Raw genomic sequence first — 20700 nt, forward strand, 5'->3', positions numbered from 1 at the left:
GGCGCTGTCAGAGTACATGACCCTTAACTGGGGTGGGACAACCAGTAGATCCACAGAGTGGGAAGCGATGAAAGCAGTGATGCGAGGAGTGGGTATGGGACTTACGTGTGGCGTTCGACGCCAGCTGCAGAGGATGCTGAAAGATAAAGAGGCTTTATTGGTCGGGCTCCAGTCGGGTGATAGGGTCCACTCTACTGATTATGCCCCTGAGAGCGATCTACGTGAACCGATTAGTGACATCTGGGACAAATTGAATAAACGCTTACAAGTTATCGCTAGCGGCTACATGCTTAAGGCGACAAATCTGGATGCCTACTGGCCTAGATCCTGCGTAGGGAGCAGGCCCCTTCGTTGACGGCCTGCTTGTGTAATACTGCAGGTAAACCCAAATACTCTAGAGTAGGCATACTGGATGTGTTTCAGCAGCACCTGCAGAGGGTGTATGCTGTAGACCTCTCGGTCCAGGTTGATTGCTATGTCCCATTTTTGGGGGAGTAGCGTCTGACGCGGCTCCCGCAGGCTGCCAGGGAGGAGCTGGTGGTATGTCTAACGACTGAGGAACAGTTAGAGGCCCTCAGTGAACTGTCCAGCGCCAAGGCACCCGGGGTTGATAGATTCCCAATCGAATATTATCAAACCTACTCTGAGCAGTCGACGCAGCCGCTCCTACAAGTTTACAATGAAGCTTTTGGGTGGGGTGTCCTGCCCCTCTCTCTACGGGAAGGGGATTTCTGCATGCTCTTGAAGCAGAGGGGTGATGAACAGGATCCAACAGCATACCGCCCGCTCACCTTGATCAATACCTACATCAAAATGTTACGTAAGGCCCTTGCTAGGCGGCTCGGTCCCCATATGCCACACCTTAAACATGAGGACCAGTGTGGGTTCATCCCCGGTCACAACACGGGTATGAATCTACAGCGCTTATCACATGTCATGCATGAGGTACAGACCAGAGGAGAGGAATTGGCTCTGGTGTCCATTGATCTTGAGAAGGCTTTCGACTCTAGTCTGGGGCTACCTTCAGGAGGTACTGAAGGTGGAGGGGCTTTGGCCCACGCTTCTGTCGGTGGGTGCAACTCTTTTATACGGAGCCCTGTGCTCGGTTGGGGCACACTCGGTCTAAGAAGTGGATGCTCAAGCGCAGAAAGTGTCAGGGCTGTCCACTGTCACATTTATTATTTGTCTTAGCTATAGAGCACATGGCGGTGTGGGCACGACGAGTACCCGGGCCATGGGGGATCCGCAGGGGGAAACTACCCATCTTATATCGTGGTATGCAGATGATGCTTTGTTCTACATTGCATCCCCTGCAGGGCGGTCCCTAACCTCTTGCAACTACTGGACGAGTTTGCTGACTGCTCTAGCCTACACCTGAATAGGCGCAAGTCTTTACTATTCCCCCTAGCTGGTATGCCTGCACAGCCGCAGGAGGGCCTTCCGGGGTTGGGTCTGCACTGGGAGACTGGACATTTCAGATATCTAGGTGTACAGATTGCACTCACTGATGCACGATTATTACAACTGAATGTGAATGGGGTGCTAGACTCCTTGAAGCGGTCGGTGGCTTTCTGGAACACCTTAACGCCGTCTCTCATGGGTTGTGTGGCAGTTGCTTAGATGGTCGTCTGGCCGCGCGGTTTATATATGCTCCAGAATTCATTATGTAACATCCCTATGAGGGTGTTTAGGTAGTAGGGTTCCCTACCGGTGGCTCTCTATTGAGCAGGAAGTCGCTGTAGGGTGGCCATGCAGGTACTAACGAGGTGCTATGAGGATGGAAGCTTAGAACCGCCCCAGGCTGGATATGTATTACTATGCAGCATTGCAGCTTGGTGGGTTGACAGGGAGACAAATGGAAAAAGCACCTTGCGGCAGTCGGTGAGACTTCTGGCGTTTTGATGGAGGGGTCGAGTGATGCTGGCGACTTACCCTACTTGGTCCGGCAGACCGTGGAGCGTGTCCTCAGACGTGTACTATTTCACAAGGAGCTGAGTTTGTGGTCCCTGGCTCCAGTAGGAAGGAAGATGCTGGACATGTCATACCAGGCCTGGATGGAGGGGGGCTGTCAAGTACTGGCAGACCTGTACCCGAATGAGACCTTTATCTCATACGAACACACGTGTGAGGCGTTTGGCCTGGGACAGGGCCAATACCTTCAGCATGCAGGCCTCATGAACCTGGCAAGGGAGACTTGGCTCATGTTGCCTGATGCTCCACAGACGACTCAAACCCTGGACATTATGCTCACGTGCGGCGGGGGACACCGTTTGGTCTCTTTACTCTACAGGTCAGAGAGTCTGATGCTGTGCATGCCCCCCCCCCACACACACGTTGGCATGAGCAGCCTGGGATGCGTACCTGCCGGTTCCCATTGACAACAGGGCCTGAGGGTCCGCCTGCGCCCTGACCCTCACAGAATCCTGTAATGCGTGCTTTAAACTAATACATTTTAATTATCTACACCGTATCGAGATGACCCTGGTGAAACTGCGCCGTATAGATCCGGACGGGATGGCGCCTGCCCTAGGTGTGGGAAGGTGGGGGAGGACTTTATACATCTAGCCTGGTGGTTGTAATGTGATATACCAATGACTTTTGAGCTAAATGATTATGGATGGATATTGACATAAATGCCAATAAAAATATGTTTGAAAAAATCTAACCTGGTGGTGTCCCGAGGTATAGAGAGTCTGGGAGCTGGTGGTGGAGCGGGTGGGGGGGTACAGGCCTTCAGATCGAAGCCACTCCACTTCAATCCCTGCATGGGCAGGTTCCAAGACATAAACCCGCAAATTTTCATACAAATTGCTGCAATTGCTCGTAGTACTACCGAGGCATAAAATTGCATTGTGTGGATGGGTAGGTGTTCTCCCTTGTTGACTGATTGGTGGAAAGACGTGCGAGAATTGTCAATTGCTGAAGAAGTACCCATGAAGGCTAGCAGGAGGGATGAGAAGTTGGCTGAGGATCTCATGACTTGGAGAGCGCTTTGTAGGGATCTCGTGAAACTGGGGGTCAGCGGAACGACTCAGAGGGGCCCGGCAGTGGGTTGGAATGGGGGTCGCAGGCATCCCCCTGGAGAATTCTCCCACAGGCCACTTGTTGTATTTTGAAATTATGAATGATTGGAGGTGGACTGCCCTGTTGTCTTTTGCCTTTTTTCTTTTATTGTGCAAACCGCTGTAACTGGTCTCTTGCTGCCTGCTGGCCGAACAAGGTGCATTTATTGTGTTCTTATTGCAAAATAAAAAATAAAGGTTAACATGGTCAGTGACATCATTGATGACATCTCAAATGACATCACTGATGACTAAAGACTAGTGTCTATTGTGCCCTCTCGGACTGTAACCAAAACCTATAAGAACTCCATTTCTGACTAATGTATTTTACTGCTGAATTTCAAATGTAGCTTATCTTCATTCAGCCACAGCAAAAAGGCAAGAAAAAACGAACAAGACGACCTGACCAAGGTCTAGCACATCCAAAACATGAGTATAATAAATATTGCTCCGGTGCGGCACACTTTCCGCGCCTGTCGTCCCAAGGCACAATTCCGGTCAACTACTTGCATCAAATGGTGGAAGGCGCACTCAATTGAAATATGACAGACAGATATCTGAGTCCAAATCGTTCAACTTCTTTATTTTGGTAATTATACCAGGCAAATCACACAGCCACAGCAAAAAGGCCTCACCAGTAAAATGCATAAGGCAGAAATTGAGTTCTTAGACGTTTTGCTTACAGTCCGAGAGGGCACATTAGATACTAGTCTTTACAGGAAAGCCACTGCAGGAAATTGCACTCTCATTGCCCGTAGGCACAATCTCCCCCAATTTGAAATAGAGCATTCCATACGGAGAGTAACTCCGGGCAAAACGTAATTATAGTACTCATGAGCTTTTTGAGAAAGAGGATGATTGAGAGATTCAAAGCCAGGACATACCCTTTGAAAGTGATCAATACAGGGAGTGAAAAAGTATCCAAGGTTGAGAGGAATAGCCTGTTAACATCCAAAAAGACAAATAAGACCAACAAAGAAGTAAGATTCCTTACCACTTATAGCAGGAATCAGGGGCCATACACTGGGGTATGGTGAGATCAGATGCAACTATTGACAAGTTAGTCAGTCCATTCCCCTGCATTACATATAGGAAAAGTAAAACCCTACGTAACATACCAGTGCACAGCTACCCCATTAAAAACCTAGTAGCTGCAGGATAGTGGCTCAGCGGAAAAATGTTTTTAAAAAATGTGGTAGATGCAAAGCTTGTGCGCACAGCAAGAAAGTGAAATCATACATATTACCCACAGGTGGGACGGACAAAATTAGGAGATTCATCACGTGCAGCACTGATTTGTCATTTAAGAGTGGTACAGTGAAGTAGCTTAAACTGGTAATAGCGTACACTGGAGTGTGGTACAGTTCATTGGTGTACAATGGGCTTCCATAAAGTCGAGTGAGGGACAGTGTAGTGTTGTAAAGTTAAATTACATAAAGTGGAGTGTCGTATATTGGAATGCCGTTCAGTGCAGTAGTGCGGAGTTGAATAGCTTACACTAGTTGGGTACAGTGCAATAGCGTGTAGTGGAATAGCATAAAATGTATTGCCACACAGTGAAGTGGTGTAGACTTGAGTAGTGTTCAGTGCAATAACATTGAGTTTAGTGTTCAGATGTGCATTGGAGTGGCATATCATAGAGTAGCATACAGTAGGGAATTGAACAATTCAATTGGCTTAATTATACAAGCGTATAGTCTAGTGATGTGCAGTGACATGCTGTTTAGTGGAGTGACGCAGAATGTAGTCTTGTAAAGCGAAATTGCATACAGTGGATTGTGGTACAGTCCAGTGGTGTTTGCTGTATTTCAGTACAATGGACTGCCATATAGTGGAGTAGCCTACATTGGAATAGCGTGCACTCCAGTAGGGTACCATCAAATGGGGGAAAATGGAATAGCATATAGTGAAATAGCCTGAAGTGGAGTTGCGTACAGTGGAATAGCGTACAGTTGCAAGCAGTAGAGTTAGGGGAGTCCAGTAAACTGGCATACGTGAAAGTGCAATTGAATATAGTGTTGAACAGTGTAATACAGTAGAGTATAGTGGAGAAGACTGGAGTGGCATACAGTGTGGAGTAGATGGGAGCAATATGCAGTGGATTAGCGTACAAAGTAGTGACGTAGACTGGAGTGTTGTAAACTGGAGTGGAATATTCTAAATAGCGTACAATAGAGTGGCATAAAGTCAACTGTTATACAGTGGAGTGGCGTAAAGTGGAGTGTGTGAAAAGATGTCAATGTTATATCTACGAAATATATATTATAATATGTATGCAAATTTTCTGTTTGTATATGTAAATAGTGTAAGTAATGTTAAACTTATAAGTTGTATAAAACGTAGTTATATATTGTGCTATGGTATACTGTGGTAAGTTCACAGTATACAATGGTACATCGTTCTGAGAACAAGTTATGTGATTAGTTGATGGTTGTGTTCACCAAAGGCTAAAATAAGCCATGTTGTTTATTTTCACAATTTTGCATTATTGCATGTTCAGCTTTTCGCAGTGTTCTAGGTTAGAGTCTTTCATATAGTTAAGTGTTAGGTTTTATTGTTGTTAACAACCTTACGACTTGGGTGAAGGGTCCTTAGAGGGCCCTGTTGTATTTAACTGAGTAGCAATGAATTGGGGCAGGAATGGCCCCTGTTTGGTATACCGTCTCCCCTGCCAGAGTACCCAACTGCATGCATATCTGGTATACTAATGTTACACTAATCTAAGTGTGTGTGTAGAGGGCTACACATTGTCTTGGACTATATGAAATCCTGGACCTGTGCTGTGACCTGGAGGGGCACACCAAATATGCCTTCATTATGGGAAGAGGGCTACTGTCCCTGTCCTGGGTCAGCATATATAGCAGTGGAGGCAGCATACTGTGTTTTTAGAAAGACCAATAGTGCGAATAACCCTTGTTATCTGTGGCACTGGAAGTGTGGCCTATTGGCCTCAATGCATAATGTTCCGTTATTCAGTGCATGTCCAGAGCCTTGCCCGGGAATCTTTTGTTTATGTCAAGTGTATACATGTGTAGTACTTGTAACTCATGTTTAGTGATAAAATATGTGTGAGTGAGACTGAGCACTGGGGCCTCTAGTATCCATTTTGGATGCCCCTAGCCTGGCACAGCACAATATGGAGGGTAGGGGCTGTTCTCCCAGACAGCAGAAGTGTAGTGCTTCAGGTAAATGGAGGGAGAAGATCCAGACACTGAAGTGAGGAGGATGGAAACTGGCCTACATTTAGGGGACGCTTACCTGCCCTTCGTTTGGACCGGACTGCTGCTACTTCCCTTCACGACTTCTGCCCTTGGGAGAAACCCACAGCAACTCGCCGGACGCGCTTCGCGGGTCCCGCAGCGCATCTGAGAACAGCGGGAGCTGCTGCTGGGAGAGGGGCGGCCACCTGTGCTAGGGCTTGGGGCGTGTTGTTGCTGGCAGGGCTGCGAGCACGGTAGCAGGGACTCAATCACCCAGGAGTCCCTGCGAGCCCAATCTGCTCCACCTGGGCTGCTCTCCCTGCTGGCCCCGCCCACGGAGTAAAAACCAGGCTGCAGGACTTGTTGGTGGGACGCTTACCTGCCCTTCATTTGGACCGGACTGCTGCTACTTCCCTTCACGACTTCTGCCCTTGGGAGAAACCCACCGCAACTTGCCGGACCCGCTTCGCGGGTCCCGCAGCGCGTCTGAGAACAGCGGGAGCTGCTGCTGGGAGAGGGGCGCCCACCTGTGCTAGGGCTTGGGGCGTGTTGTTGCTGGCAGGGCTGCGAGCACGGTAGCAGGGACTCAATCACCCAGGAGTCCCTGCGAGCCCAATGTGCTCCACCTGGGCTGCTCTCCCTGCTGGCCCCGCCCCCCCGCCCACGGAGTAAAAACCAGGCTGCAGGACTTGTTGGTGGGACGCTTACCGCCCTTCGTTTGGACCGGACTGCTGCTACTTCCCTTCACGACTTCTGCCTTTGGGAGAAACCCACAGCAACTCGCCGGACCCGCTTTGCGGGTCCCGCAGCGCGTCTGAGAACAGCGGGAGCTGCTGCTGGGGTAGGGGCGGCCACCTGTGCTAGGGCTTGGGGCGTGTTGTTGCTGGCAGGGCTGCGAGCACGGTAGCAGGGACTCAATCACCCAGGAGTCCCTGCGAGCCCAATCTGCTCCACCTGGGCTGCTCTCCCTGCTGGCCCCGCCCCCCCCCCCCCCATCACTCCCCTCTCTTGCTATTTTAGAAGGCTGTACGCCCGCTGCGCGGGAGCGTCCCGGGAGAAGCCTCGGACCAGGGCGGGCCGTTTGAGGCCGCTAGAGAACGGTAGAGACCGGACCTGGCCACCCCCCTTGGCTCCTTCATTGTATTCCCAATCCTTGTCCTGTTCCCATTAGCCCTTGACGAACCCAAGGTACAGGTACAATGTCCGTGCGCGAATGTAGAACCAGGGCAGCTAAAGGGAAGAAGCTGAATGGGACTCTTTTTTTTTAAAAATCTTTTTATTGAGAGTTTTTGTTACTTAAAGGACACGGCATTATTACAGAAAACAAAATGCAACACATTAAGAGAGAAGACATAAAGTACAAAAACAGCAAAATCCTGCTTAAAGACTAATCAGAAAAAAGAAATAGAGACATGTTTTTCTACAGTATTCCATACTCTTACTTATATATCGTTTCTTCGATCTCCTATGTTTGCTCTCAAACTTTTATATCCAACATTGGTTTTTATTTTTTGGTTTTTTTTTCCCCCCCAATATCCATATGTACTATCGTTTACTAACTCTCATTTCATTCAAATGGGGTTTTTAATTTATTTCACCCTCTTTCCATCTTATAATAGGGCCCCAGATTAACTTACCCAACTTCCTACCCTTTTTCCCTTTGCGTGCATATATCTCTTTCTCAACATTATATGTTCTTAATAAATTAGCCAGCCAGTTATGGAAAGTAGGTGGAATAGGATCGATCCATGCAGAGGCTATGCATAATCTCATGACTGCTAGTGCTACAAATAAAAATTCCCTTCCGGTTGGTAGTTGTTGACCTTCCTCCAGATTCACTCCTAATAATATGAATCCGGGAGTTAACACAATTTGAGTTCCTAATATGGTGTTTATAAAGCGTTCTATTTCTTTTTTCAGTGTGTCTAGCTTAGGACAGGTTGCAAATACGTGTTTAAGTCTGCATCCCAGCTTCCACACCTGTAGCAAGTGGTGCCTACAGTGCCCCCCCATTGTGCTATTTTAGCAGGAGTGTAATATAAATGATATAACGTTTTGTAATGTTGCGCCTGCAATGGTGCAGAGCATAAAAGGGAGTATCCATATTGCAAAGAGGTGCCAAAGCTTTCCCCGATAATATTATGGTTTGCAATCCATTTTCCCTTCCATTTATCATAATCGTCCTGCTTTGATTTTATCAATTCAGCGTATAGCCTCTTAATAGTGCAATCCTCCCCCAGTTGGATCAATTCCATAATCGGGTCTTGCATGAATCCCATTGGACCTCCCTTTTTGTTCTGTAAGAAGCTCCTAATTTGTAGATATTTAAAGAATTGCCTGGTGTTTAAGTTAAATCTGCTCTGCAGTTCTGAAAATTGTAGTAGCCCCTGAGGTCCCATTATGTCCCCTATTCTTGTGATTCCCTTTCTTGCCCATTCACAAAATATCGAACCCGAGAATATCTCTTGTGGAAGATTTGGGTTATCTGCAAGTCTGGTATATTTATTATATTTCCCCAAGCCAACTCTCTTACTAAAATTTCCCCAGATTGTATTTGCTGCTATAAGCGTCTTAAATTTTGTTTTTTTATAGTAGCTTGCCTCTGTAAATTTCAAGAATACGTTCTCCACTTCTGTTCCAAGGGTTAGACCATATATTGCCAATGTTCCATATTCAGACCAGCCATCTATTTCTGCCCCTCCCATCAAACCTATCATGTTTTGAATAACTGCCGCCCAGTAATAAAGCTTTAGTTCTGGTACTGCCCACCCTCCCCTCTCTCTTGGTAATGTCATAAATCTAAGGGCTCTTCTGGTTTTCCCCTTAGCCCAAATAAATCTATTTATAATATGCTCTAGCTTTCTAAAAAATTTGAGATCAAATAACAAGGGTATGGCTCTAAATAAATATAAAAATTTTGGAAGGATCAGCTTTTTTATTATATTCGTCCTCCCTACTATTGACATGTGTAGATTATCCCATCTATCTAAATCCCTTTCTACTTTCTTGATTAATGAGGAAGTATTCTTATCTACTAAATATTCTATATCAGCCAGAATAGTTACCCCTAGATATGTTCCTGAATGGACCACTCGAGTATCTGAACAAATAGTATAAGGGTTTTTAATTATCTGTGTTTTGGATGTATTTAACTTGTAACCCGATATGGGACTCTTGATGATTTTATAACTAGGACTAACACTGCTATTGATGTGGAAATCAATAAAATGCAGCAGAGAGTCTCTATGGAACTTGATGCAGCTAGAAGAATATCCCAGGAGCTGTCCTTGGCGAGGAAATCATCCCTAGGTCATTTTGCCTCAGCCAAAACTTCCGAGCGTCGGGTAGGCCCTGTTCCTATTCTGACGCAGGCAGTTGTCCACCAGATATCGGTCTCCCACTCCCAGCCCCTATGGTGGGGCTACCCCTTTCATCAACCTCCAACCATAGTCCTTCCTTGGGTGGGGTGGTGCCGGTAAAGAGGGCCCCAATGGAGATATCCCCTAATCCTAAGGGGGAGGGTGGGAGGAATCCCTTCACAATCAAGGAGGGTGCCATCCAAAAACGTAAGCGCAACACTACATCTGCCTTCTCTAGGAAGAAGGCGAAGGTTGCAAAGGCTCAGATCTTCACGGGTGCTAATCCTACAGTAGGGGGGGGTTGCCGCCATACCCCTCCATTTATCTCCCCAAGTACCACCATCTACGGGGTATAACAGCCCCATTGCTGCAGAAACCAGTCGGGCAGCCTCAGTGGGGGAGCACGATCTAGTACTAGAAGGTGAGAATGATGGGGTTCCTGTGTGTGTGATAGAGGGAAGAGATGTGGAATTTTTAACGATTGTCTGGGAAACGCTAAAAAAACTTCTAACTCCCCTGGAAGTCAGACTATCGCGTATAGAAAACCAGCTGCTTGAGACAGAAAAGAGCATCTTAACCCGAGCAACTCTTAGTATAGTTGATAATAAACCGAATAGCACACTTGGTGTAACTCATCCTACACCAACAACCACAGCTATCCCACCCATGGTTCCTGTGACCAAACCTATTCCCAAACCCCGATCCAAGGCTGCCATAAGTAATACCATTAATGCTATAGCGGAGTTACCTAATCAACTGCCTGTACAACCTGCTCCAGCCCCGAAAGTCACGGCAGCCTCGAGGGCTAAAGAACCTAAGATCTATTATCCGAAGACACAGTGGGTAAAACCTAAGGAGAAAGAGCGTGGGGGTTACAGCGATCTCCCCCCGGATGTTAGGCCCTATGTAGTGGTGCTAACAGGAGTTCCGGAAATTGCATATCACCAGCAGGAAAACTTGGGTCACTGAGAAACAAGGTAACACACTGGCTAAACGAAAACAGGCCGTTACCCATCCACCTGAGAGGTAAAATTCTTATGGTGCGAAGGGTACCATGGATAGGCACCTCGCACAAATCAATTGCAGGTGATTGTATAATTATCTCTTTTGATGTATAATTATCTCTTTTGATGACCCCAATACAGCACATCATATATGCACATGGAACGATTATGGGGGGAACTCGACCATAGTAGCTAGACCCCTAACCTATTTTTATCCCCCGCTTCCACGCTTCAAAAACGGGGGGAATTGGCCTACGGCTAGAAACCATGTATGGGGTGGTTCAGTAGATTGTTGGCAGGGCACTCAAGGCAGGTGGAATGGGGCACCCACCTATAATAGATTTGGCTGTCTTGAGGATGTTGACTGACTCACTGGCAAGGTACCTTGCACAACTTCTTCAGAGGACTCACCTTCCCCTTCACTGTGCCCTGTCTCTGTGCTAGCCATATGCATCCCTGAAAATTGCAATTTATCGGAAAATAGGGCTTTGCCCAATGAGGGTAGAGTTGCCGAATCTCGACTAGTTGAAATAGTCCCTGAGTCCCTTGATGATAAATTAGGCCAGGTAGACTCAGTTCACCATAATGCCAAGGGTAATCTCCTCTTCAGGGAGTCGTTTGGAACAGGCAGGCTACTGCTAGAGGGATTGATCGCCCCAGAGCTACCCCCATCCGAAGTGGCCATCCGAGGTGAGGGACCTCAGGCCAGCAGCCATATTCCACCGCCGCCGTTGATTACGGGGGGGGGAGCTTCCATGCTCCCCCGTGGCGGTCTCTGGAAGGGAAATTGTATCTCTGACCCCGGCTGAGGCCTCTAGTATTGCCCCATGTATTGTCTTTGCCCCTCCCACAAATGACCAGGTACGGGGCCCAGAGGGAATTGGTGGCGAAGGACTGAAGGTGCTTAGCTGGAACATAGCAGGCCTTGCGCGGAATATAGACATACCCGATTGGAACACATTTGTTGAACCCTTCGGGTTGTGCCTATTCCAGGAAACCTGGTGCCTAGAACCATACCATAAGGTGGGTTTCACCACCTACTTTGTTCCTGCGATACAATCTCCGGGAGGGAAAGGCCGTCCCTCTGGCGGCCTACTAATTTGGGCTAGTATCTCGCTGGGTCTTTCTATTAGGCATATTGCCAATAAATCACCTGACCTACAGAGAATTTCAGTTAGAGGGCCACATGGGGGGAGGAGGCTTGAAATTTTTAACATCTATGTTAGAGGGGCAAGGGGCGGGTCCTCCACACTGTCTCTTACGGGTATCGAGGAGGGTCTTAGTTCTTGTGCGTCCGACGCCCTTGTTATACTAGGAGTGGATTTCAACTGCACATTTGAACCCCTGGCTAGCGAAGATATATTGGGCACCTGGGAGGATGATGCCAGGAGAGGCATTCCACCCCTCTCACTGGCCCCCATCAGAAGCTGGTCCCAAAATCCCATCGATCTTAATGCCCTCTGTCTGAAACACGGCCTTAGGGCCACTAATGGTAGATCTAATTCAGATCAGTCAGGAGCTCATACGTTTAATAGAGTGGGTCATTCCGCGTGAATTGACTTCATTCTATTGAACTACAGCCTCTGGGCACACTTAATTGACATGGAGGTCCTCCAGTCTTCTGTCAGTGACCATAATCCTCTATTCCTGTCCTTGTCTTCCCTCTGGACGGGTGTGTCTCCAGCCCCAACCCCTCATGTCTGGAAATCAACGCATGAAGTAATCCCTTCTAATTGCGCCAGACGCCTAAAATGGAATACCTTTGCGGTAAATGAGGATAAGATCCGGGGTGCCAAATCTATAATGTCCAACACTGCGATGCGGTTAGACTCCTTAGGAGCCATTGATCTTGAGGTTCCTAACTTGTTCTCTGAAACAACTATTGCGTTAGGTGAACTGTTTGTGGTTTACTCTTCAGGTTCAAGGGGCAGCGCAAATGGTATACCCATGCACAACGCGGGTTGGTTTTCACACGCCTGCAGTATTGCCAAAAGGGAGCTGATCAGGGCGGTAAAAGCTAAGGATTGGCCCCAGATTAGCTTTGCTAGGCGTAACTATAGAAAGACCTTAATAAAGGCAAGGGCTGAGCATGAGATCTTATTTTGGCAGGACCTATTGGCAGCTAGTCTTAGGAAGGACTCAAAAGGCTTCTGGGACCTAATAAGAACTAAGGACAAACCCACGGACTCGCTCATAACATGTAATATAACTGAGGGAGTATGGTTTGACCATTTTTCCAAGCTTTATGCAGCGGCCGAGGGCCCCGAGCTTACGGAGGTGGGTCAATATGCCCCGGGTAAATTAGAGCCAAATGAGGACTTCCTATTCACTTGCAAAGAAGTAGGAGGGGCGATTAAGCGCCTGGTCCCCAACAAGGCGGCGGGCCCCGACGGCCTTCCAGGGGATCTACTTCGTGTCAACCTAGTCGAGTGGGGGAGACTTATTGCCTCCGTAATGAATGCTGGCTTGGCTGGTGCGGCCTTACCAGATTCATGGAAGGGTGCAGAAGTCGTCCCTATCTTTAAGAAAGGAAGTCGGGACGACCCTGCCAATTACCGTCCTATTAGCCTCCTGGATTCCTCGCAGAAGGTGGCAGGCAAAGTCGTCCTAGGAAGAATTACGCAGTGGGTCGAAGAGAACAATATTCTGTCAGACTTCCAAGCCAGTTTTAGAACTGGCACGGGGACGATCGAGCAAGCATTCCGGCTGCTGATGCTTTACTGGAAAGTGGTTGTACTGGGCAAAGGCAGCCTGTACCTTGCATTTATAGATCTAAGGACTGCCTTTGACCTGGTCCCACGCAATCAGCTCTGGAGTGTTCTCGATGTGCTAGGCATTCCCCCTTACCTTCTGGATATGCTGATAAGATTCCACGCAGACAACTGTGCACAGATCAGGTGGGGTGTCCAGGGACAAAAAACATCGCGAAGTCCTGTAAATAGAGGTGTCCGCCAGGGCTGTGTTCTGGCCCCCACTCTGTTCTCATTATATGTTAACGGAGTGGTGGAGCATCTGCTACAACATCCAGCAGACGCACCATCCCTGGCCGGCAAGAAAATACCTACCCTCCTATTTGCAGACGATACCCTCCTGATCTCTAAGTCACCAGTGGGCCTGCAGAGTCTCTTAAACAGCTTTAAGACCTTCTGCGATTCAAGAGGTCTAGCCATAAACACAGGGAAGACGAAGTTCCTGGTCTTAAACCCCCCGAAGAAATCAGTCAAACCACCTACCCTTGATTTAGTCCCACTCGAGAGGGTTAAGGAGTTTGACTATCTTGGCATTCGTCTCTGCGACTCCATGAGTTGGAAATTCCATCTCCAAAAGATGCTGCTGTCCCATAAGAGAGTGACGGGTGCCCTTCTCAAGGAACATCGGGGCTCCTCCTACAAACCAATTGCACCGGTTCTTGATATCTATAGGGCACGAGGCGTCAGTGCAGCTCTCTATGGGGCAGAACTATGGGGTGTCCAGAACGTGGACCAGTTGACCCGCTCTGAAAACAAATTCCACAAAGATCTAATGGCCCTCCCTTACAGCACCCCAACTCTTCCTCTTCTCCTAGATATGGGCACTCGCCCTATTAGTGATCAAGTGAGGCTGCGCCCACTCCTTTTATGGGCTCGTATCTGGAGAGCCCCTGAATTTTCCAGCTATGCAGACGGCCTAAAAGAGATTCTCGCATTGCCTGGCTGGGCTAAGATTCACTGGCTAAAGGAAGTTAAACGCCTTCTAATAGATCTGGGCCTTGAGGTCGACTGGATCAATAGATCTGCCCCGCCAAAGTCAATTCTGAAAAAACTATTTTGGTCCTGGGTGGTCGAGGGCAGAAAGAGGACTGTTAATTTGTGCAGGTCAACGGTAGAATTTCTCATGGTAAAAGATGTGCACTTCCGTGAGCCATATTTGGATCTTATCATAGTTCCTTGGGATAGGGCCCTCTATTTCAAATTCAGGGTATGCGTTCTTCCAGTGGGAACTGTGACTGCCAATTGGAAGGTCCCGGCGCAGACCTCCCCTTTTTGCCCTTGTTGTTTGGACAGATTAGAGACAGTTCCCCATTTATTGTTTGAATGCCCGGCCTACGCAGTCCCCCGTAGCAGATGGCTGAAGCCACTCTGTAGAGAATTTGGGTCTAGGTCACATAAGGAGGCCTTAAGAATTCTTAAAACGGACCCTCGCCCCCTGTTTGCTAGTGGATTAGCTAAGTTTTTAGGCTGGGCATGGCGCATTAGATTTAATAGACTTTCCTACCTTGTCTGAGAGTATTTTAGACTGTTTTATTGCAGTTACACATGTAAAGTTGCACAGAGCTTATGTAATTTTAATGTTTGTTGTTTTTTACTGTTTTTAATGTATATGTATTGCTTTTTATGATATCAATTATATCGAAATAAAGCTATTTACAACAACAACAGAAATTGGATGAGGCCTTTTGTTAGCAAGGAGTTGCCGACTCATCATCCTGACCACTGTCATTAAGTGAGGGTTAAAGGGGAGACACAATCGGTTTGAGCTGTATATTCTTGAGGGATAGGGATGGCAATCACTATTGTGTGAGGTGAGAATGTTTCTAGCTTAAGCCTGTCCTTTTGTATGTTCCAGATATTTTCTCTTATGTTGGACTGACAACAACCAGGTGCAGAAACCTCACACTTCATTATCCCTGTGTTGTGGGTGCTCAAGGTTGGGAACAGCCCCAGTGCTACCTCTGTGAAAAGCATCACTCTATACAAAGGCTGAGTCTGGAGAGCAGCCAGAGGAGGACACTTGAAAGAAGTTCCGCCTTAAACAGTTCTAACTACAAATTGGGTATAGAAGTGGGATGCACGCAACACCACTTTGCTCAATTTTCAGGTCCTTTACGGCTAAGGGAGGGTGATCTCCGTGGAGTACACAAAAAATGTCTGTGCAACCAGGGCCTTTGTTTGCTTAACAGTCAGTCTCCTGAAGGTGAGTGGGCATCACCTGAAGTCTGAACTTTCTGCTGGAGGAGCTGGACATCTGCCTAATGCAGCTAGAAGCTTCTCTGCCTGCTGAAAATGGGAAGGAGTCTGCCGAGACATGCAGGAGAACAGACCGACCATGAGGAGTGAGGCCCATCAATACCCTGGTTTCTAATGGACAGCCAGAGATAGCTGACTGCCCAAGACAGCTAGGAGTGATCCATGTGACAGAAGGTCTTCCTGGTCTTTTATCCCAGTTTTTGGCAGGAACCGCTACAAGCCACGAAAATTGTAGGCGCGGCAGGGGACTGCAAATGTTGTGATGACTGTGAGTCCAATCCAGGGCTGCTACTACTGTTATTGTCATCATAGGACCCATTGGAGCTGCAAGCTCTAGCCCAGTTAATGCTGCATCCGCTGTGACCACAGCTGGCCTGATCGGGGCTGCAAATGACATTGGCCCAGTCAGGGGTCACACCCCTGCAATTTAAGGACACTACTGTGGTCGGTTCCGCACCTGTGCCACAGCCACAGCTTCGGAGACTGACTTGAGCGCACGTGTATTTTGATGCAGCTCGTGACTGGCTTCCTGGCACTCCTGTGAGCTTTCCACTCCCTACAGCCCAGCAGCAGATGTATGGAGGAGCTGCCCAAGCTGTCTAAGAGGAGCAATTACCAAACCTTTGCATACACCAATTCACTGCAAGGGGTAAGACTCAACTTGAACTGAGGGCGCATTTGACTGTTGCAGATCTAAACAAACTGCACATGAACGTAATCCACGCATATACTTTAGAATTGCCCAAAAAGGGTGGATCAACCAGAGAGACCCACCAAGGAGGGACTATGAAGAGGAATTAGGGGTTGTAGTTCCACGAAAGAGCATTACAACCATGGACACTTTCTTGTATAACCAATTGGCCTGTATGAGTAAAGTACTTTATTTTTCTGAAAAAGCAAGTGGGCTGGATAATTCACTTAAAGTGCTTCTTGGTTCATTGTGGAGCTCTGAGATTGAGCACCCCACCCCACCTCTATGAGAAGCCAGAGGCTAAGAGTCAAGTGCGGCAACTCACCTCCGCCACTGCGGGTGGAAGCCTGCAAAACCTATCTGCCTTGGGGCCATCCAAATGGGGCCAGACAGATGCGGCCCTATAGTTATGAACAAAGGTGCTAAATCTCATTGTCTCCACTTAGACGCTATACGTTTAGACATGGTGTGGTAATAAAAGTGTATATTTATTTATTTTTCTGTAAGGTCATATCATAATAGGAGATCATGGATTTCTAGTATACATCTATACTGCCACCACCGTTCAAGACAATATGCACCCCCCCCCCCCAAATAAACACAATGTTAGTTTTACATTATTTCTTTTTTTCAATCAATGATTGAAGTGCTAAGTAATATAATTAGAGGCCCACCTTCCTCCAAATTCAAAACAGTAGCTTTCAGATTCCTTTAAAAGGTGCCTTTTCCACCAAGCTTTTGACTCTGACAGTTGAAGCAAGCTGATTCATAGCACAGCTTGTTTTTGGAAGACACGTCATGCTGCAATTCTGACATCTCTATAAATAACCAGGTGCAATTGCTTACCCAAGAAATGCCAGGATCCAGCCTTGTGATATGCAGATCACAGTTTTCAGCAGTGAATCTTCAACTCCCAGAGGCGTCTTCCTGAATCTAAAGCACTGGAATCTGAAAAGAAAATCATGAAAACATTTATATGTAACTGTTGGCTGAACTTGCCCGGGAACCACAACACAATCAATTTACACAGTGTAAAGTAATGAATGAATTTTAACTTTCCTTTGTCAAAAATCGCACTGGAGGTGTGTAGAAAGTACACATGAACTTCTGATCTGCTAAAATCCCACCGTGTGTAAAGGCAGTTGCATCTGTACCTGGCAACTGCCTAATGTATCCCTGGCACCCCACCGAGGAGATGTTCACAGCCCACCTACCTGCAACTGGGAACTTACTTCCCAGTTGTGCTCCCGCTGCTCTGGCACCGAAATTAGCAGCTTTAAAGTTTAAGCTGCACTTGGAAGGGGTCTTCCCTTGATTAATACAGTGTCTGTCACGGGAGCAGAATGAAGCAAGGTGGGGGGAGATTTCAGGACTTTGCTCTTCTGACAGACTCTCCAGCCACCAAAGAGAGAGAATGGGGGATCAAAGACAACACTTGCAAACACCAGAACCTATGTTTGGTAGTATAGATTAGTTTGCAGTCCTCCTTAGGTAAAAACTTTCAGGTTCAGACTACTTCCTCGATGGCACAGGGAGCGACAGCCTACAGAAATAAAGGAAGGCGAGAAAGCCTGCTAGCTTTGTCCCTGCACTGTCAGATGATATGGGCTAACTGGGACAGCAGGCCTGTAGTGACTTCACATGCAGTCTGATCAACTGGATGACAGAAGGGCCCTTAATCTGATATATGCCAGTCAATAAACAGGAGCACATCAAAATTACGAACCCAGGGGGAGGAGCTACGCTAGCAACCAAGATGGCCGCGTAGGCTCCCGGTTCCGCCGACCTCTTACTCCCGCAGGAATATCCTGATATCTATCCTGTTCCTGCGCCCAGCCACGGTGTGTATGAACCTGCCTTGAGGTTAATGGTGCTTTCCTGAGATCTCTACCTGCTCTGCGGACGAAGATACGCCGAGTGGAAGTTTGCGGCCTAGATCTGCCCAGAAGCTGGGGTCTCGGGTACTGGCCCATCCGGGTTTCAGTTCAACAACATCGGCTGTGGTGGTGTGACTGGGTCCGGTCTACCGGAGTGGAGGGGGGATATTTAACCTCGCCTTTCGGACTGATGTCGATGGTGTTTGCTGACTTGCTGAAAGTCGTGGAGGGGTGACAATTCAACGCCTGCAGCTGTGCACGGGGACCCTGCCCGGTGACCCGGTAACGGGCCCGCTGGTGTTCGCTGGGTCTGGATCTCCGCCAGCGTTGGAGGCCCTAGGATATCACCGAAACAATCCTTGAGTCTCCCTCCGCGATCAACCGTTCCCTACTCGCACGTCCCCCCCTGAGACATCGGGCTTGCCGGGGGAAGCGATCATGATCGAAACTGAGCGTAGGAACGTTGAACGGAATGAGAGTCACCCGTCGCTACGCATCGTGTTGGCAGCCATTGAGTCTATGCATGTGTACGTTGAGTACCGCATTCAGAAGATGATGGCGCGCTTGGATGAGATGGAACGGATTGGACCGGACCCTACACCACTACGAAAAACAGAGACAACCGAGACACCCAATATGGCCACTCTGATGAAGAACATAGACCCCCTTTCGTGTGCGGAACCGGAGCCTTTGCTCAGTGTTTTGGACAATGTGCATAAGCTTGAGGCCACCAAGAGACTGTTTAACTCACGATCGCTGCCGACTATGGAAGGACTAATCGATGTACCCACTCCAGAAACTTTTTACGAACACTGTTCTTGGAATGAAACTGCGCCACTTCCCTGTGCATCTGCACAGCTAAGATGGCGGACGATTCAACGCTGGGAGTCGATGATGGGGAAGGGAGTCTCAGGATCTGACAATGTCTACGGCACTACTGTGTTGACACTTTGTCTTGCGTTAAGTCCTATTGCAGTCTTATTATATGCTGACTGTCCGGTGGAAGAGGTGTCTGATCGGGAGGGGCAGGGGTGAGATCGAGGGACTGGGCTTGACTCAAGTATTGATGGGCACGGGATCCGTTAAACTTAGGATATAGGAAGGCTGGGCGGTGTTTTAAGATCCCCTTGTTGAGATGCATATTTGTCATTTGATAGATTTTTTTGATTCCACTTTGGGGATCCATTGTCCGGGCGGGGGGAGGGGCGACCGGGAGCCTGTACGAACATGCCCTCCTCCACTTCTCTTTTCTACCTTGGTAGATTCTTCTTTTTTTAGAAACTAGTTAGTTGGGGCGACAGGCACACTGCTACTGGGGGTTAGGCGATAGCCGTTTGCAGGGGTGCAGGGATGGGTTTTTTGTTTTCTTTTTGTTATCGTCCATATGGTTTCCTCTCCTTTTTCTTTTTCTCAACCTTTCCTCTATTCGTAATATGATCGTAATATCCTGGCTTTGATCTTTAATTTCTTGTACCTGGTTGTCATGATTCTCCTGCTGTTTCGATTTCATGGATGGAAAGGTACTGAGGACCCGCACCAAAATTGTTGACCGATTATATTGATGCATTTTTTGTGTTGGGCGTAATTGTGCGAGCCTCGCAAGTATACTAGTTGCTCTATGTCTATCCTGTTTTTGTACCAATCCACCCTTTCAATATGGTATGTATGTATGGCACCAGATATGTCTGTTTAATTTTGCTTTAAAACAATAAAAAAGATTTATTAAAAAAAAAAAATTACGAACCCACTCCAAACCAGCTCCGAAAAGCTCAGAAAAGCTACAGGGAAAGTCGTTTTTTGGCGCTGTTAATTGCACATCAGCTTCAAAATATACCCTGTGCCCAAAAGGTTTGGACAGGCAATCCAGTGCTCTGCTGTTCAAAGAACTCTCGAATTACAAGTGCAGATCTGACCCTTTTGGGGAATTCTAGTCCAAGCCCCATGAGCAACTTGGCTAGCATCTGTCCCATGCAAAACTCCAAATATTCTTTTCTGTGCATTAGAGAAGGTAAAATAACCTGCACAACTTTATCTTTAGGGCAGATTACCTCAAAATCCTTACCCTAAATTATAATTTGTGATTCAAGAATAAATTCCTTGAAATACGTTATAGAGTTTAATTCACTGTGCCATACTGCTCTTTAAAGTCAAAATCCTATAAAGCTATTTATTGTTCAACGTATCTAACCAAAATCAATGTGAACTTCGATCACCTCCGCGCATTTCAGGCTCAGCGGTCCCTTAGTGAATAGAAATATTTCATGGATGTTAATATCTCCAAAACGGATAAAACTGTGAGCATACACATCTATGTTAATTTTTTGAATAATTTGTTTGAAAATCAGCTTTTTAAATCACACAATACAATGAATTAAACAACAAAACAGGATTTACAATGTAATTGTCTTTTCACTAAGCAGCTGCCTGTAAATTCAGTTTTGTTGTATCCCTGCCTTGGCCCTTTCCCCAAGGCAAAGGTATCCAAGAACACTCCGTTGACT

At 47.3% G+C, this 20700-nt stretch overlaps 1 protein-coding gene across 3 annotated transcripts in view; it reads right to left on the reverse strand.

The window, feature by feature from the left end:
* Positions 1 to 20700, reverse strand: part of ACD (ACD shelterin complex subunit and telomerase recruitment factor) — a 283828-nt gene that overhangs the window by 229812 nt on the left and 33316 nt on the right. For all 3 annotated transcript variants that reach the window (XM_078688039.1, XM_078688038.1, XM_078688037.1), the window contains exon 4: positions 17169 to 17270. The gene's annotated coding sequence lies outside the window, so the exon portion shown is untranslated. The remainder of the gene's footprint in view (positions 1 to 17168; positions 17271 to 20700) is intronic.

Source organism: Lissotriton helveticus, chromosome 4_1 (assembly GCF_964261635.1).
Source record: "Lissotriton helveticus chromosome 4_1, aLisHel1.1, whole genome shotgun sequence".
In the NCBI taxonomy this organism is placed as follows: domain Eukaryota; kingdom Metazoa; phylum Chordata; class Amphibia; order Caudata; family Salamandridae; genus Lissotriton; species Lissotriton helveticus.